The sequence below is a fragment of the Rhineura floridana genome, chromosome 1 (assembly GCF_030035675.1).
Source record: "Rhineura floridana isolate rRhiFlo1 chromosome 1, rRhiFlo1.hap2, whole genome shotgun sequence".
NCBI lineage: Eukaryota > Metazoa > Chordata > Lepidosauria > Squamata > Rhineuridae > Rhineura > Rhineura floridana.
Genome location: NC_084480.1, coordinates 189,626,843 through 189,646,891, shown reverse-complemented (window position 1 = coordinate 189,646,891; position 20,049 = coordinate 189,626,843). Strand labels below are relative to the sequence as shown.

The 20,049-nt window shown below is 42.9% G+C and overlaps 1 protein-coding gene across 7 annotated transcripts in view; it reads left to right on the top strand.

Annotated features, from left to right (window-relative positions):
- Positions 1 to 20,049, top strand: part of MYO10 (myosin X) — a 246,686-nt gene that overhangs the window by 3,652 nt on the left and 222,985 nt on the right. Inside the window, exon 1 of one of the 7 annotated variants that reach the window (XM_061589697.1) lies at positions 1,202 to 1,313. The exons of the other annotated variants lie outside the window; for them this stretch is intronic. The gene's annotated coding sequence lies outside the window, so the exon portion shown is untranslated. Of the gene's footprint in view, positions 1 to 1,201; positions 1,314 to 20,049 lie in introns of those variants that run through there. 7 annotated transcript variants of the gene reach the window in all.

The window sequence follows — 20,049 nt, the reverse complement described above, 5'->3', positions numbered from 1 at the left end:
TGGGAAGATGAAGGTATGTTCCTGTAGTTGTAGTTACTTCCCGATATTTTTTCTTCTTCACCTATCAGTTGTTCTGGAACAACTAGATTTTGATTTTGAATAACTGAGGGATTTTCTAGCACTGAAAATATTTGAACAAGCAAGTCTGTTTGAAAACTGGGCTGGTACAAAGATAAGGACTGTGTTCATGTGACGTTGAATTTAGTACTTGGAAGTCTGGGATCCCTTGCAGGCCTGTTACCAACTGAATGTGTGACCTTGAATGAATCACACAGTTTAAATGTGTTTTCTTCCAGGAAGATTATATCCTTTTCTTGTGCAGGACAGGGCATTTGGTGTCAGAAAAGCAGGGGCAGGGAGGTGTTTTCAGCCTAAGAGCTCCCTCATGGGTAAACTTCCTCAGGGTCACATAGTAGTGGTGGGTTGGGCCAGAAGCAAAATGTGGATGATTCTTACCTTTGTACAGTATGCTCTATTTACAAAGCCATTGTACTACCGACCTTACTGTATGCCTGTGAAACATGGACCATCTATAAACGGCACTCACAACTTCTTGAAAGATTCCACCAACGCTGCCTCTGGAAAATTCTGCTAATTACTTGGGAAGATAGGTGGACTAATGTTAGCGTATTGGAAGAAGCAAAGACCACCAGTGTTGAAACAATAATCCTCCAACATCAACTTCGCTGGACTGGCCATGTTGTTCAAATGCCTGATCACCGTCTTCCAAAGCAGCTACTTTACTCCCAACTTAAGGATGGAAAACGGAATATCGGTGGACAGCAAAAGAGGTTTAAAGATGTTCTCAAAGCTAATCTAAAAATTGTAACATGAGTATCGAGAACTGGGAAGCCTTGGCCCATGAGCGTCCCAATTGGAGGTCGGCCATTATCAAAGGTGCTATAGACTTTGAAGAAGCATGAGTACAGGGTGAAAGGGACAAATGAGCTAAGCGGAAGGCATGTCAAACAAATGCTTATCGTGACCATCTTCCATCTGGAAACCTTTGTCCTCACTGTGAGAGGCTGTGTGGATCCAGAAGTGGCCTCCACAGTCACTTACGGACCCACTGTTAAAGACCTTACCATGGAAGACAATCTTACTCGGCCACGAGTGATCGCCAATGAATGAATGAATGAATGACAGTATGCTATGTTCCAGCCTCAAAGGCCTCTCTCTCTCCACCCCCTCCTCTACACAGAGAGCGAGAGCAAGAGCGAGCTGCACAGCTCTTCATCCAGGCAAGGGCCCGTTCTAGCGAAGGAAAAGCACTTGAGGAGGCCAAGGAGCAGGGCCAATGAAGATGCAGCCTGGTGAGAAGGGGCATGGCTTCCTGAGAGGCCTGATGTGCACACAGAGAGCCTTGAGGGGCTGCGTTAAGCCCCCGGGTCTGAGGTTAAATTAAATTAAATGCATGTTTAATTTTAGCATAATTCTTTTTTAGTAGAAAAAAAATTGTCTGTGAGGCGTGTGTTTCTCAGGTATGTTTTATCGTTTAATGAAACATGTTAAGTAAATACAAGTTTAAATGGAAAATGCTTTAAGGAGCTACAGATGTTTAATCATCACCTGACTCACTTTAAGTAGATAAGAAACTTGAGTCACAATGGTCTTATAAATTGACCTAAGATTGTGGCAAATGTCACATCTAGCTGGGGCTGCCATCCCTACCCTTTCTTTTTTCCCCTGTGCCACATTGCAAATATCTCAACCCATTTTTTTCTTTTTAACCTCTTCTGTGTTAGAGCCCATTTTCTCTCTGTACCCCATACCACCCACTCTCATAATGCATTATCTTTTCACTGCCCCCTTTCTTCCTGACTCTCCTCCCTCTATCTATAATTTTACTTGTTCAGCTTGTCAGTTAACAGAACATAAGGATTTCACTCTCCCAATAAACTTGAACACTAAAGGAATCTCAAATGCATGTGAGCCATGCAGTATAGCTGTCTGGCTGCACCAGACTTATTTATTTATTATTTGATTTATATCTTGCCATTCCTCTGAGCAGGAGCCCAGACTTGAAAAATTGGTGCCAATTACTACAAACCTTTGAATCCAGGGAGAGAGAGGACAGTGAATTCAGACATGGGGCCCATCTGCAGTATACATTTAAAGCAGTCGCATACCACTTTAGACAGTCATGGCTTCTCCCCAAAGAATCCTGGGAACTGTAGTTTGTTAAGGGTGCTGAGAGTTGTTAGGAGACGCCCTATTCCACTCACAGAGCTGCAAGTCCCAGACTTCTTGGGAAGAGGGATTGATGGAATTTGTAGCTCTGTGAGGGAATAGGGGTCTTTCTACAACTCTCATTGCCCTTCACAAACTACAGTTCCCAGGATACTTTGGGTGAAGCCATGACTGTTCAAAGTGGTATAATAGTGTTTTAAATGGATCCATGGTGACATTGGCATTTTCCTGTTCCCACATACCTGTAGGGGCTCGCCTCTTCTCACAAAATACTTACATTGTGTAGGCATCTAGTTAAATCCTGAGTAGTTTCAAAATCATTTTGCCCTGTGGTATTGCAAGGGGCAGAAATAGAAGAGGAAACTAAAGCAGCTCTGCGTGTAGGCATAGCCTTGTACATTCTTAAAAGGCTTTGCTGGATCATGTTTTCTCCCTGGTTTTTAGTCACAAGAATGACCTTTTTCCTCCTTCATGTTTATAGTGCTCTTGCCACTCCCATAGGCAAAACAGCTGCTGTGTGTCCTAGAGTGGTAATTAGCAAAATGACAGTCAGGTACTCTGTGGAACTTTTAGAGCCTTCTCCTCAGACGTTTTAAAAAAAAAATTCTAAAAGCTGTGTGAAGTGAGCAGGAAAACTGGAGTTACTTTCAAAATGCTAAGATAATAAATAGTATTTTGTTTATGAAAAAATAAACACAAAAAATTGTTATATGGTGCATTTTAAATGTTCAAAGTGCTTCACATCAATCACACACACATGCATGCACACACACATATAGAGAGAGAGTGCACAATCCAGTCAAAGATTCCCACTGACTGCGGTCTTGTACATGCTTACCTGGAATTATGTGCAAATGAACCTAGTGGGACAACCTCTGAGTAGACATCCATAGGATTGTGCTGCTGAGCATCAGCTTAGCTCTCACGTTGAAATCAAGGGACTTAAAGTACTTGTCTTTGGTTGGATCATGCTCATAGTTCAAGAATGGTTAATTTCTAGTTTGGGGTTAATTCCTAGTATCCCCCCCCCCCCGACAACAGCAATTTGGTAAAGTAGACACACTGTGAGGTGGGCAGAGCCCAGTTCTCTGATGAGGATGCAAATTGCCTCCTCTCCAGTTTTGAGATTGATCATTTGATGATCTGAGAGGGGTGGCAACGCCCCTTCTTTCTCAGCTGATCTGCATAGATCACCTGTGGAGGCATTTTTATTTTATTTATTTATTTAATTACATTTCTAGACCGCCCTATAGCAGAAAGCTCTCAGGGCGGTGTACAACAAATAAAATCACAATTAAAATATGAGCAAGTGTGAAAAATATAACATGATAAAAATCCGAAATAGAATTGCCATTGAGTTTATAAATTAAAATCCATATTAGGTTTAAAATTAAATTTAAAATGATTTAAAAAGCCTGGGCGAAAAGGTAGGTTTTTACCTGGCGCCGAAAAGATAACAAAGAAGGCGCCAGGCGTATCTCGTCTGGGAGGGCATTCCATAGTTCGGGGGCCACCACCGAGAAGGCCCTAGATCTAGTTGTTGATCTCCGGGCCTCTTTATGAGTTGGGACCCGGAGAAGGGCCTTCGACGTCGAGCGTAGTGAACGGGTAGGTACATAGCGAGAGAGGCGTTCCACCAGGTATTGCGGTCTGATGCCGTTTAGGGCTTTATAGGTAAGAACCAACACTTTGAATCTGGCCCGGAAACATATCGGTAGCCAGTGCAGCTGCGCCAGGACAGGTGTTATATGGTCAAATTTCTTTGTCCCAGTGAGAACTCTGGCCGCAGCATTTTGCACTAGCTGAAGTTTCCGAACCGTCTTCACAGGTAGCCCCACGTAGAGTGCATTACAGTAGTCCAATCTAGAGGTTACCATAGCATGGATAACTGAGGCGAGATTCTCCCTGTCCAGATAGGGTCGTAGTTGGACTACCAGCCGAAGCTGGTAGAATGCATTCCGTGCCACCGAGGCTACCTGAGCCTCAAGTGACAGGAGCGGGTCTAATAAGACCCCCAAACTACGTACCTGCTCCTTTAGGGGGAGTGTAACCCCATCTAGGGCAGGTCGAACATCAACCATCTGGGCAGAGGGCCCTCCCACCAACAGCATCTCAGTCTTGTTAGGATTGAGTTTCAGTTTATTAGCTCTCATCCAGCCCATTATCGCGGCCAGGCAGCGGTCTAGTACATCAACAGCCTCACCTGACAAAGATGAAAAGGAGTAGTAGAGCTGCGTATCATCAGCATATTCCTGGAAACGCACTCCAAAACTCCTGATGACCTCACCCAGCGGCTTCATATAGATATTGAAAAGCATGGGGGACAGAACTGAACCCTGCGGGACTCCATATTGGAGTACCCAGGGACTCGAGTAATGTTCCCCCAGCATCACCTTCTGGAGACGATTCCCGAGATAGGAGCAGAGCCACCGCCAAGCAGTGCCTCCCACTCCTAAATCCGTAAGTCGCTCCAGAAGGATACCATGGTCGATGGTATCAAACGCCGCTGAGAGATCAAGGAGAACCAACAGAGTTACACTCCCTCTGTCTTTCTCCCGACAGAGGTCATCATACAGGGCGACCAAGGCTGTTTCTGTACCAAACCCCGGCCGAAAGCCCGATTGAAATGGGTCCAGATAATCAGTTTCATCCAAGAGAGCCTGGAGTTGGCGAGCGACCACACGCTCTAGGACCTTGCCCAGGAATGGAACATTTGCTACCGGCCTATAGTTGTCCAAATTATCAGGGTCCAAGGAGGGTTTTTTTAGGAGCGGTCTCACCACCGCCTGTTTCAGGCAGGGTGGGACCACTCCCTCTCGTAAAGAGGCTTTAATCACCTCCTTGGCCCAGCCGGCTGTTCCATTCCTGCTAGCTTTTATTAGCCATGAGGGGCAAGGATCCAGAGCAGAAGTGGTCGCCCGCACCTGTCCAAGCACCTTGTCCACATCCTCGAGCTGTACCAACTGAAACTCATCCAGTAAAACAGGACAAGACTGTGCTCTGGACACCTCATTAGGATCAACTGCTACAATAATGGAGTCAAGGTCCCGGCGGATGTTCATGATCTTATCACGAAAGTGTCGTGCAAACTCATTACAGCGGGCAATTGATGGTGTTATTGCGTCCTGGGGACCAGAGTGTAAAAGTCCCCGGACAACTTTATAAAGTTCCGCTGGGCGGTTAAGAGATGACTGAATAGAGACAGCAAAGTATTGCTTCTTTGCTGCTCTCACTGCCTTCACATAGAGTTTGGTAGAGACCCTCACAAGTGCATGATTACAGCCGTCGGGAGTTCGCCTCCATTTGCACTCAAGCCGTCTCCTTTCTTGCTTCATCACTCTTAGCTCCGGGGTAAACCAGGGAGCCAATTGAGCTCTGCAATGGAGAGGGCGCACCGGGGCGATCGTGTCAACTGCCCGGGCCATTTCTGTATTCCACAGTGTGGCCAGGGTTTCGACAGGACCGTCAATTCTATCAGCCGGAAAATTCCCTAGAGCCATCAGAAAACCCTCAGGATTCATTAGTCTCCGGGGACGGACCATCTTAATTGGTCCTCCACCCTTGCAGAGGGGAGAAAATGTGAGTCTAAACCTTAATAGGCGGTGATCTGACCATGACAAAGGAATAGATGTAAAATTCCTCACTCTCAGATCACCATCCCCTAATCCAGAGGCAAAAATCAAGTCCAGAGTGTGCCCCAACACATGCGTAGGGCCAGTAGCAAATTGAGACAGCCCCATGGCTGTCATGGAGGTCATGAAGTCCTGAGCTGCTCCAGATAAAGCGGCCTTAGCATGAATGTTGAGATCCCCCAATACCAAAAGTTTGGGGGAACGCAACAATAGATCCGAGACCACCTCTGTCAGCTCAGTTAGGGAGGCTGTTGGGCAGCAGGGTGGACGGTACACCAACAGTATTCCCAGTCTGTCTCGCTGACCCAACGTTATGTGTAGACACTCTAGACCATTAGCCACCTGGATAGGGTGCCTAACAAGAGGGATGGAACTTCTATAGACCACAGCGATTCCCCCTCCCCGACACTGTGTATGTGTTTGGATGTGAGAGTGTGGGGTAGCCACACCCACTGCTGCCATGTGGCCCCTGGAGTGTTGGACAAGGGTGAATGTAATCCTCAAGCCAAAAAAAGGTTAACCACTCCTATCATAGTTCTTTACTTGTTGCTCAGCATAGCGAACCAGCACTCTTTAAGGCAGGATGCGGACCTAGATCTGACCAATGGGCCAGATCGTTATGTCCACACATACCCATGGGCCACGTTTGACAGGACAGAATGACGTCAGCTGACCCAGTTTTGCTCATGCAGTTAGAAATCAAACCATATCAGCTCTTGTACAGTGTATAGCACTTCCCAAATTGCCCTGCGTGCAGTGCTGCCCAAGCGCTGTCAATCAACTCATAGGGCTCATGGGCCAAGTAGGAAGGCCTGGTGGACTTCATTAGGCTCATGGGCCAGAGGTTTCCCGCCCTGACTTTAATGTGTAGGGTGAACGAGATTGCAGAGTTTTTAGAAATATATGCAAATACTTTATTCCCACTAGAATTACGGTGCACAAGCCTTAATTTTCAGAGCTGCATAAAAGGAAGAATTTTACCCGATACTGCTTTTCCTGGTACTGAATCAAAATGAAAGGAAAAGCTGCATGTCAGGAAATTCTCCTTTCTGTAGTCCAGGAGCTTCCATTTGGACTTAATAGCTCTTCTCACTTCTGGGCTTCATTTGTGCAATATGGCGCTCACTGGTACGTACTTGCTCGCTAATGAAAATTCCTCACCTGAGGCAAGTGGATACAGTTTTGGAACAGCATTTCAGCACAAATGTTAATTTGTGGTTTCTGAGTGTGACTTTGATGTCAGTTAAGATCATTTAGGCCTTCCAACATGTTGATATTACTTTAAAAGATCAGCTCTGTGTGTGTGTGTGTGTGTGTGATATATAGCATCTTGCCTTTAATCTGCATCCAAAGTCCCACTGCTGAGAGTAAACATTTTTCTTTCTTCAAGGCAAAGCAGTAAGATATTGAACTGCAGAGCAGCAACATTCAGACAGCATGATATAATTGCCCTTGGGCATAATTTTTGTACCAGGAAGGTCTCTGCCGGTTTTTTTCCCATTCATTTCAATGGGGCCTGTGCAGGTGAAATTCCTGGTGGACTGTATCTCTTAAAATCAAACGATTATAAAGGTCCTATGCTGATTTAAGAGGGAAATAACAAATGGTATTAAACTGGGGAGAATTTTTACTGAAATGACATAGTCACTTAATAAATGAAATCTTGTTATTCTCCCCTCCTACCCCCCCCCATCAAAAGCCTCATTCTGCATTTAACATTGGATATTTGTTGCCTTTCCATTTTCTGTAAAATGACATGTAAGCCAACCCTGTCCCTGCCCTTTGTCTATTGCAAGGAAGAATAAGTATAGCAAACTAGAATTATATGATGGATCAAACAACTGCAAGCTCCTACTAGTACTGGTATGTTTTATTTTAATTAATGTCCACATAATAAAATTATAAGAGCCAGTCCCTAACATTTTAATATACATAATAAGAGCCAGTGTGGTGCAGTAGGCTTGGACTGTGGAAACTTGGGTTCAAATCCATACTCAGTCCTCAAGTTCATTAGGTGACCCTGGGCCAGTCAGTGTTTCTCAGCCTATCCTATGTAGCTTGTTGTGAGGATAAAAGGTGAGGGGAGAGATTATGCATGGCCCCCTGAGCTCCTTAGAGGTATGCCAGAGTAAAACATACTCATGCCGACACAGTTTGCTAATATGGAAATTGACTAATTGTCTTTCATGTGGCGTATATACACGTTTGAAAGAGAGCAATCCTACTGATTCTTAATAATAATATTTTCATTTATACGCTTACTATCTAAAAGATCTCAAAGCGGTTTACAATAGAATACAAAAGGCACAATAAAAACATATCAAATTAATTTACAAGGCAAAATACATAAACAATATCCATATACATAAACATATAGACACAGTATAAAAGTCAGAATTCACCAAGGGAAGCCCGTAAGCTGCCCTCCCCTCTCTGTGAAAGTGTCAGAACACTGAAATTATGTTGACCATGGAGGAGGGAGACAAGCAGGTAAAATCACCTTATTAAATACAGAGAGTCCTTACTGGTGAAGTGGGTGCATTCTGTGCATGCTCAGGGCATTTATTTCTGAGGCTTAGAGTTCCTAATCGCCACCTCTCCTCTGCTGAAGTCTGTGGGTGCTGGCTATGGTTTGTGAGGAGGAGTTGGTGGTGGTTAGGCGGCATCACACTTTGGGTAGAATATTGCCTGCACATGTTCCTTCTCAGTCAGCCAGTTGGCAAGAAGCTCCTTGTCTTTATACCTGGCTAGAGGGCCTGCTCTGCCGCCTGCCACACCTGCGCTCCTGGCGGCTCCGCAGTTCCGGCGGTGAGGCTGGCCATGCGCCTGGCGGGGACTGAGCTGCCTCTGCCTGCCTGCCTGCCGTTGACTCTTGCTTGTCTCACATCAAGTGTAGGAATCCTACCACTGGCTTAGGCAGTTGAGCCCAATGTTGCTCCTGGCTCAAACTTTTAAAAGTGAGTTGCTGACTGTACTCTAGTGTCACCCCTATGATTTCTTGGGGGCTTCCCAATGTAACTCTAAAAGTTCAGCAAATTGGGCTCTCCTCATTGCACAGCAAAAGTCTGACAGCATTCAGTTCACAATTGGGTTGCTGATTTGTGGCCCATAAAACTTTTCGTAATTTCTTTCAATAATTGCAATAGCTGTGGCTTTACATGAAGGTCTTTGGCAGCCTATTTCATTAATTTTTTTCTTCAGGGATTTATAACAAAAAGTTTCTCTAGGCATAACACTCATTTAGGAACATTTTAGGAACTGACTTGCCACTAACTTCATTCAGATACTCTTTCCTCATGCACAGAGGAGGGAGGAAAAGGGAAGAGGGAGTGCGCAACTGAGGCTTATTACAGCTTGTTCACATAACACTAAACCTAGCTCTAACGTAATATCTGTATGCAGCCCATATGTTTTATTCCTGGCATGTTTTCACTACAACTCTAGCCTTATTCATGAGTTCAGAAGAATGTGTGGGCATAAAATATGTAGAAGTGGGCACTGGCCCCAACATCCCTGTCCCTGCCCACTCCATCTCCAACCTTCCCATGTTGAGCAGGAAATCTGAATGAGGCTTCTGCATGCATTTGGCTGGATGAGCTTAGAAAGCTCCCTGCATTCAGCCTGATCATGACGAGGCTGCAAAGTGCATTCAGCCAAACACTGTTTGAAGCCCCCTTCAGACATTTCTGCTCAGTGCAGGAAGGTTGGGGTGGAATGGGTGTGTGCAGGGATCGTAGAATCATAGAATAGAGTTGGAAGGGGCCTATAAGGCCATCAAGTCCCACCCCCTGCACAATGCTGTGTTAGGGGTGGAGCTGGTACACACACATCCTCCACCCTTTATGCCCATGCCCATTCTTTGGGATGCAGAGGGCTATTTCAAGTAACTCTTTACAAGCCTGCTCAATTATTGCCCTCACCAAAGTGCTTCATATTTAGGATAAGGAAGTAAAACTGCTCAAAGCTCTTTATAGGTAGGGTTAGCAACTAGGGGCCTCTAGCTTCTTGAGGGAGAGTGTTACTTTTGCCTTTGCCCAGGGGCACAAACACAAAGAAGGATGCGTCAACTATGGCAACATGGCTTGATGGCAAGTGACTTTGGAGGGTAGAGCAGGAGCCTTGGCTGTCCACTCTTGACTTCATTTTCAAAATGACTCTTCAGGAGTATATGGAGAATATGCAGCAATGCAGCTTGTGTTTATTTGAGATAGCATAGTTGCGTGTGTGCAGCTGACAGAATTGTCTGGCCTGCCCTCCAGTGCATTTAGTTTTCTAATACGATGCAGAGGATGAAAGCAAGAGGTGAATATTTAATCAGTAAATGCCATGTTGACTGGATCATATATTGTATTTTCTTGATGATATTGTTGAATATTGTTAGTGGGGTTTGTGAAAGCCTATGAGTTTTTTATGAGGCTCTTGAATAATTTAAATTTAAAGAGTGATCTCAATGCAAATCAATGGTTATATTGATTCTCTTATTGAAAGTGGGATCAATGATAGGCTTATTAACGGCAATATATTTTTAATGCACAGAGATGAATTAAGGCACACACTCTATCATTCGATATGCTAAAAAGAAAAATAGTGAACACTGTACACTCAAGATTGCCCATATAGAACTCAGGGCCCTGCTGACAGGCAGGTAGCTGGGGTAGGAAGAGCTGGTTTGTGTAGAAATTCCAACTTCTGCCTGTCCAGATGTCTGTGCAAATGCGAATTTGTGAGGTTTCTCCTCTGCCGGCCAATTTGTTTCTCTACCGGGAAGGTGTCATCTTGTACAGCATGAACCAGACTCCTCCCTTTTGGCCATTCCTTGATAATGGTAGCCATCTCTAGTCCTCAGCTGCAGCCTGATGGAATTTCTCTGAATCTAGGGCAGACCTCTTCTTCCTCTTCAACATTTCCTCCAGCATTGCTGTCCGCTGTTTTTTGGGTTTTTTTAGTGACTTGCCTTTTTATTTGACTAAGTGTTTGGCACTTCTAAATAGAGCTTTTCTTTTTTCTTGAAAAACTTCTCCAAGGAGGGGGGACGTGGCTTCATGATTATCACGAAGGGTAGGCAGTGAGCATTGTGAAAGCCCCTTCTGCTCCAAACTAGAAGAACTCTAACCCCCGAGGTTGATCAAATGGATCAAAGAAAATAGTTCATCTGTCAAAATGCAATTGAATGCACTTTCATAGTGGGCTCATCTATGTCCAGATACCCCTTCTAAGTATTTTCTTCTCTCCTAAATAAAGCTTTCGCAGAACGATCAGCACTTAGAGTAGCACATATGCTTTTGTTTACCTCTAATAAATTTGATCTTGGAGCTGAATTCTTTCTTCTATTTCTGTAATGTCATGCATTGATAGAATAATATTTCAATAGTCCAGGAAAAAGCCAGTGTTGCAAGAAGAGGGAGTTCAGGTCAGGACAAGGTACAGCAGTATGCTTGCTTTGTCATACTGGATTGTGGTTTCGTGATGAGTTCCAGGCCCACACAGTCTTTAATAGTTTTTGGTAATGTGTAACTAAATTTGCTTGTTTTCATTTTGAGCTCAAGAATGCATTTATCTAAAGGCACATACAGATGTCATGTCGACAAGCTGCACTCCCTGGGTTATGCTCTGCCTAGTTGAAAGGAAGATGAAGCGAGGAGGAAGGGAAAAAAGAGGAAACCTCTCTTTTCCTCCTGTGTAAGGGCCAGTTTAAACAATCAACTAAGTGGCAAAGCTTTTCCTGGACTCAATTACTTCAAAGGCTGTAGGTGAAGGGAGAATGGAATGTTTGAATCTTACCCATGGGGGTGGAAAAGGGTCCCCACACATTAAAAAAAAGACTCTGAGGAAATGCTTGCTGTGAAAGCTTCTTCCTTGAATGCTTATTTTTAATATGCAGGGAGCTTTTCTTTTTAAAAATTATTTTATTTATTATGTTTGTATGCTACCTTGCTTCTAAGGAACTCAAAGTGGCATACATGGTTCTTCTCCCTCTCTCCATTTTATCCTCACAATGGGTTAGGCAGAGTAATGGTAAGTTGCCCAAAGTTTACCCAGTGAGGTTTTGAAATCCGGTCACAGAGCTCCCAGTCCGGCAGTTTAATCCTATAGGAGGAGCATTCAAACAAACCGTCCTCCACTTTCAACCTGCGCTAGTCAATTCAACAAAAGCTTTACTATTTGATTCTGTATGAACTGGCCATGAGTAGACAGCAACAATTTACTTGTTTCCCTGTGATTCGTTCCCCCACCCCAGCATTTTTGAACACTCACCATGTGATGTGGCATGATCACATTGTGCATTTGTCCAGCCTTGCTCTACACTGTTGCCTGATGCTGGGGTGGGGGTGGGATTTGTCATGGGCATGCTGTTTTTGGTGGCATCTCCGTGGTGGACACAGTGTCTGCTCCAGCCCTATCCATTTTGAGCTTCTGTTGCCTTTTTCTTGTATCTGCATTCAGAGCAAACAAACACGGGGTACCTGAAAATGTGTTTTAAAAAGGGGGAAATGGGGCATTTGTGCAGAGCCTAAGAGAAAATATGCTTGTGGCTTTTATAGCCAGCTCCAAAAGCTGGCATTTCCTTTTTTTCCTCTGCACAAGTGTGTACCAGAAAGAATGAAATTTAAGTGAGCTCTTTGTTTTTAAAAATATTAGAATCGCATTGTGCCATGAGAAATTTCTATCCCTTTCAGAATAAACAAGCCAACTGTTATATTTATGTATGCTAGATAGCATAGTTCTTGCAGCTGTCCCCCCACTCCAAAAAACCTTTCTGTTTCTAATATGCTATGCTTCGAACAACAACAGCTTAGGACGGATGACAGTCAGTTTTTCCTTCAAAGGGACAGAAGAAAAGGATAGCTGCTTTTAATTTCTTCTAAAATTGTATGACACTTGCTATTTTTTTAAAAAAACATTTATGCCAAACTAGGCAGTCAGTTTTTATTCTTGCTTGTTTAAGAAATGTGGGGATGCAGGGCCTTGTCATGTGCAAATGTTATCTCAGCGCTAACTGAAACGCTACATGCAGTTTATTACAGTCATTTTCTGCAGTGCTAAAAAAACCCCACCTTTTTCATCACACTTTGCAAAAATGTTCTCTTTATTTTGCTCATGTTTGTCCTTACTTTTAAATTACTTTGCTTTCTGTTGTCTTCGGTGACTTCATCATGTAGCGAAATGTGATTGGCTGGGTCATGTCATCTTGTATGATACCACATTGGATGGGATCATCCATGTTATTAATCCAGGTGGGAGGAAGAAGTTATAGTTAGAGGAGAAATATGGTGTCAAAGCAGCAGGAACACTGACATTGACCAAATTATCAAATGTGCTTTTTTGGGGAAAAGTACTATTGCATGAAAACTGTAATTAACTACTCTAAAGATGAAACTGGAAATTGTTCAGAGCAGCTCTATAATATCAGTCACTTACAGGAAAGTTCTAATTTCTGAGCATGCTGCTGCTCACAGACAGTTCATTTACCTTTATGGAACACTATTTATTAGTTGGGGAACCTGGTGCAAAATCAGAATGTTAAACCCCATTAAATTGAAATGTACAACTCCTTACACTTTAAGTGTAAATGAGCCTTAATGCTCTAGCAACTGTTGGGCCAGACTTGATGCACAATGTGTGCTTGCTTGCTATACTTTTCCCACCATTCTATTGAATTGTAATTCAGGGAAACTTATAAAAAATAATAACAACTGTAACAAATAAAAACCAACAGCCATCCGCAATTAAAACCTGTCAAAGGCTTTAGTGCAATAAATAGCTTTCAATAAGCATCTAGAAGAAATCAAATCAAGCGCCAGGCGTATATGTTTGAGGAGGGGATTGTGCAGTTGCAGTGCCACAACAAAAAAGGCCTTGTACTTGGTAGTTAACCACCAAAGGTGGGGGCATCTAATGCAGGGGCTAAGTAACGCTTTCAGTATATGGGCGGGTTTCTATAGGAGAAAGTATATTATTGATACTCTGTTCACATATAATGCTAAGCCATAGATAATAACTATGAATGAATACTGCTCGTGGTTTCTTTGGGGAAAACAACCTACAAGGGCTCATATGCACATAATGCAAAGATGTTTGTTTCCTCCTCACTCTGACAAAGTGAGGAGCAAATCGGGAACCTTTGAGCAGCGTGCAAAAGCTCACTGCTCGTTGCATTAAACCATAATTTAAAATTAACTGGAAGAGAACAGGACAGGCTACAAAGCTAGTTTTGATGACCATATCTTGGCTTATTAAGCTGAGATATGCACAAACCTTTTGTCTGCTCATGCAACACCTTCAAGTGAGCCATGATCAAACCAGGAAGCCTCTACTTCACCATAGTTTCCTGTTCTGCCTGAAAGCAGTAATAACTAACCAGCTTGCAACAAAGAAGGATATTAAGCCACAGTTCTCCAGCTCAGGCAAAATGGGAAACTGGTTAGCTAGAGGCTTCCTGGTTTAATCATGGCTCATGCAAAGGGAGACTGTGCATGCAGGCAAAAGGTTTGTGCATGTCTTGGCTTAATAAATCAAGATAGGATAATCTAAAAGCAAAATAAAAGTTGATTTTCATGTCTTATTTTTCCCATGAGGAAGAAGGTATGCATCTCAGAAATCAACTTGATGTGATTTTTTTATAAGTTTTGTGATTATTGCCCTTTGCATCAATACTGTATCCCATCTGATGATGAGGCCCCAGATGTATCTTACAATGTTTGAAAAAATAAAGAACGAAAATAAATGTTCAGGAGCCATTACAACAGATGCCATTGGAAATATATCTAGGGGTCTTTGCCTCTAGGAGCAGACACATATTTTTAGAAAATATGACATTCGTTGCTGATGTATAGATTACCATTTCATAATTATACTACCATTTTTTCATTACACTGCCTTTCTTTGAGGCCACATTTCTGATTTTTTCTTTTTAAAAAATCCATCATGATCTGGGATTTTCACTTGATAAACAGAAGAATATAGAAGAATAGCATTTTCAGCTTTGCAATCCAGAGCTGGGACCTTGACAGGCTAGATGGGAAGACTTAATGAGCTGAAACTGGCCGGGGGGGGCTGCAGGTTCTCTGCTGCTTCTTTAAATGAATGACTGCTTTGTAGGTGTGGAGAAAAGCCCTTTTTCTTTTGATATGCCCCCCTCCCAATTTTAACTCATGGCTATCCTGATGTTCCATTATGTGGAAATCATCCTGCATGTATCTTGTCAGGAAATCCAAGGAAGCTTCCTGCCTGGCAAGAAAGAGAAGGTGTGCACTGGTAGAAACTCCCCTCTTTTGATCCTTGGGAATTTGACAGTGTCTGACTGGCCCAGCCCATATGGCTGTAGGGAAATCTGATGCTCATGATTTTGGAGCATGTTTAGGGCCCATCTAAATTGTTACAGTAACTTTCTTGTGAACAATGATTTCATGGTGCTGTGTGAGAATGAGAAGCATTTTGTTTTATACTCATTTGCATATGATATATTGGATAGTGACATTTTTTGTGGCTGCTGTTGCAGAGGCCTTTGGTTAACTGGCAAAGGATTAGTGGTAATGTTTTACAGTAAGAAACTATTTGTTTCTTTAGATGGAACCAGAGCCTCATACCACTGTTGGTGGAAAATGTGTATTTCTGAGAGAGGATAGGGTGTTAAGTGTACTGGTGGTTTTGGGAAGGTCTGAAAATGGTCATGGAGGAGTTCTTACAGAATAATTGAGTTATTCCTGTGCAAAAGATCTCAGGGTTACACAGAGGTGTGCTAGGGAAAAAGAAACGGAGAATCTCCCTTTTGAAAAACCAAAGCCCAGTCGTCAGCACTAGTGCTTAGGTTTGCTTGTCAGTAAACTCCAACATAAGGTGATAAATTGGAAGTTTAATGGAGAAAATGTGACTGTTTTAAGGCTGAAATACAGTATTAGCAGATGCCTCCTTGAAGAAAGTTTGTCTGGGAATAGCAATTTGGAGATTATATATAGATGAGTTACTCACTGGTATGGTTGGGTGTGGTAATGGAGGAAGTGGAGTTTAAGATCTTTTTTTTTACAGTGTGTAAAGACTGAAGTACAGCCCAGTCCCTTAAAAAAATTTTTTTTTATTTGAAGTTACGCTCATTTAGTTACTTTTTGGAAGATGTTTAAAACAGACAAGAACTGTTGACAAGTGCTATTAAATAAAAGTTTTCAGAACCCAGCTTTCTTAAGAGACATAGCACCTTTGTTGAGCCGTTCTCCCATGGGCTTATGCTTCTCAGACTTCTGATACCTGAGACACAGTTTCTTCCCACTAAGTTTAAGTGAAATGTCATCTTCACTCGTACACCCATCAAGATCTACCATTCGGGAGTGAAAGAGTAAGAATTACCCATCCTGAACGGAGCCCACCCACTGTGTTTATGCCAGCTCTGGGTGTGCCTCCTGACTGGAAGTACATCTTATGCAAAGTTGTGTAGAACAGACTCCTCTGGGGTTGGATCATTCTTCAGTATCTCTGTATTGACTGAACCGATGGCACCCTGTGCAGAGAGGTGGCACAATTAGGATGCAATCTTTTAGACACTTCCCTGGGAATAAGTCTGCTTGAACTTATTGGGGTTTATTTCTGAGCAGACATATATGATTTCACCTCCCCACTCCATCTAGCAGCTGATTGAAGGAGGCAAAGCCAAAGAAATTAATCAAGAATTGTGGTAGCCAGTCTTTTCTGTGGATGGGCCTTTTGAACACAGGAGCCTTCCATTATTTAGTTAATGTTCTTGTCATGGCCCACTAGAGTTCAGGAATAAACTCTAGACATTTTTCAAGCAGCTTGATCTTGCTGCTTGTGGTAGGATAGCTACCGAATGATAGGAGAAAAGAGACTTTAAGATGTGCTTTCAAAAGAAAGGATAGAATGGGATATTGCTAAGCTACTGAATTTGCAGGGTCCATATTTCTTAATGCAGAGGTCAACTTGTTTTCGCCTTGGCTGAGTCTGTCTCCAGCTTCCCACTCATGCAAATTAGTTTTACAGTGGAGCTGTTTAAACACTAGGGCTGCTCTGTTTTTCATGCTGTTGATGCAGTTTTTCTGTCCAGAGATAGGCCATCACTCAGATTTGCAGCACTCAGATAGCAAACTTGGTTGGAGGCCTGCATAGAGAACTCATAGGCCTCCTTAGACAAGGGTACAAGAAGACCCTCTGAGGTAGGGAAAGTGCTTTTAGGGTAGGGACCATAATTCGGTGAAAGGGCACATGTGTTTCATGCAGAAAGACCCAAGGTCAAGTAGTAGGGGATGTGGGAGACCTCTGCTTGGGACTCCAAAGAGCCGTTGTCAGAGAGTGCAAACGGTACTGCATTAGATGGGCAGATTGTCTGAGATTGTATGGCAGCCTTCTGTATTCCTGTTTTTGCCCTTTTAGTCCTAATGTACTCTACCAAGTACTTGTGCTAAGAGAATACCACTAGTGGGATATTATTATTTAAAATCTTTTCTTGTCTGCAAATGATGAGTAACAATAAGCTTGCTCCTGGCCTGAGTGTACCACCTTCAATAGTCAGAGGCACTGCTTGTGGAAATACCCCTGAGTTCTTGTGGGTCAGCTTCAGCCTCCCCACCTGGTTCCCCCTTTCTCTTCTTTCTTTGCTAAATGCTCTTTCTGTATCCTGTCTGGTGACTGCTGGCTTTATATCCCAGCTGCTCCCAATTAATTCACTGGGATAGGCCAGCCTAGGAAACAGACCACTTCAACCTACTGCAAACATGCTCAGACACAGGCCTGAATTTAATGACATGTTAATCATAAAGTATGAGTATGTTCTTGTCTTGAGGGTGTGTCACTTCTGGAGCAAACTAGTTGAGCACCGAAATGCTGAAGAGGTTAATTCAAAATGTAGTCCATAATTTTACATAACTAAGCTTTATTGTTGGTTTGGGATCATGGAATAGTCATACTGGATTATTAACAAATGCCTTAAAGTTGTAGCCACCTTTTCTGTCACCAATGACAACAGTAGAGAAGTAAAGTACTTTACTACGAAAGTTACTGCTGGAGTTTGAGTTGCCCTTCGCAGTTTGAGGGCACCCCTCACATGTTGAATTTATGAAAAGGTCAAACACACTAGCAGTCACTATAGCTAAAGATCTTTAAAAATGATGGGAAATGCATCTGAGCATGATGACAGGAACTGGATTAACATATGGTATTGACTGTTCCATTGAACCCGCTGTTTTGTGGATCCTGTTTTACCAGCACCTGGAGAAGAAACAGATGAAAGAGGCTCTCTTTTAAGGGCTTGGTTGAGGGCCTTGCAGTTGATCAGATCTGAGCATATCAGCCATCCAGCCAGGATGGTAAGCCCTTTCCTTGGTATTGATTCTTATTCTGAAAGAGAACTTCCTAGAGAGTCTTGGGTCACTTAAGCACCTTCCTTGTATTTCCTCATCTGCAGACAACTTCAAAGGAGTCCTCATTTCCTTGATTTTGACAAAGCATGTTTATGACTCTGTCCCCCTCCCCTACTCAACTTCAGTCCCATAACATAAGCTTTGCAAACACCCCAGAGGTTTTAAAGCCGTGTGCATATGGGCCAAATTTTTGGGTTCAGGAAACTGTCTGTGCATTGGGCCCTTTGACCCACACTCTAAAGAGGACATAGATTTGCATACAATTTACATACGCATTGTATCACATGCAAATTGATGTCCTCTTATGCAGCTGAAGGGCCCCAAAATAAATCAGTGGCCATACACTGCCAAACAGCAACATGAACAGCATATAATAAAAAATGTATGACAGAACTTGGGCAGGGAAAGCTTTCCCAATAATTGTGTTTCCATACTAGAAAAGGCTTAATCTGTTGCATTTCTGCCTGGCTGCACAGCCATTGAAAACACAAGAACCCTGCTTTCCCCCAATGCCAACCCTAAAACAAAGCCTAGACTGCAATCCTGTATCTACTTATCTGAGAGTCTTATCAGACACAAAGAGACTTCTTATATCTCTATATGTCTATATATACAGTACCATTGTACTGTAAATTAATTGTATAGTGAATTCTTTAATGAGTGCCTGGACATCTATGCCTGCCCAGTTGGAGACATGCCTAAGCCTTTTGCAGTTTTCACATTTAGCATTTGCTGGGGGATTTGTGGGGATTCTTTAACATTCATCCTCACTTTTTGTGTAATATTATTTGCAGAAAATAAGTCATAGGGAGTACCTGACCTCAGATGAGCCAACCACACACGTTGTGGTATTGTTGGGAAAAAAGGAAGGTCAAACTACAGAGATTCCATGGACTAGAAAATAAGATAGAAGCAGGAAAAAAGGAGTGGAAAACAGCAGCTCTTTAGCACGCCAGGGATTCCTTTCGCCTGATGTCCAAACTCACTTGTCATTCAGTCACAGCTCTGACTTCACTCATTAACTAATAACACTGAAAGGCAGGAGCAGTGAGGCTGGCTCATCTCTCAGAAATCGTTTAGAAAGGTACCAGCACATTTTACTTCATAACTAACTTTCTAAGAGGGCTAAAGACTTCCTTTTTTAAACAAAAATGAAAACTCAGTCTGAGGATCCTGTGGGCTGTCCGGCCTGTGTGTTCCTTTGCTGTTGTGCAGAGTATTTGCCTGATTTAACTTTTGCCGTGTTTGTGGAAGCTTGGCATGGCACTGAAAAAGATACATAGAAAACAACCTTTCTTAATCTGTATGCTTCTCAAAATGTGGGTCTTCATGTCTGTTGGGAGTGACCTCCAGCCTCCCCCCCTTTTTTGTTGCTTTAATTGAAATGGGTTTTTCTGTCACTCTTGAATCATAAAGTAACAAGCCAGGAAGCCTCTATTACAATTGGTTTTCTGTGTTTGCTGCATAAGGCCATATTTGTTATAAAATGGTGGTTCTGATTTTTCTGTGGCTTTTTAGAGACCTTTAGTCCAGTTGTCTTTTGATGCCTTTTACATCATGTTGTCATTACATGCTGTTTTTGTGACAACTGCCTGCCCCTAGCATGCTGGAGTGTCTTCTTAAATCAAAAGTCAGACCTCCCACCTTCTCTCATGCTGTGGCATGCAGCATAAACCTGACGGAGTGAAAGTGTTTGTTACTGTTTTGTTCAGTAGTTCATCATGGGTTGCTGGTGTACAGTCAAAAACATATTTAAAAGAAAACTTTGTACCTATTAGGGAAAACAAAGAGGCATAAAATTGCTAGATGGGTGTTTGTTGGAGGAAGAAAATGAAAGTGTGTCATGTGTAATGGGGGAGGTG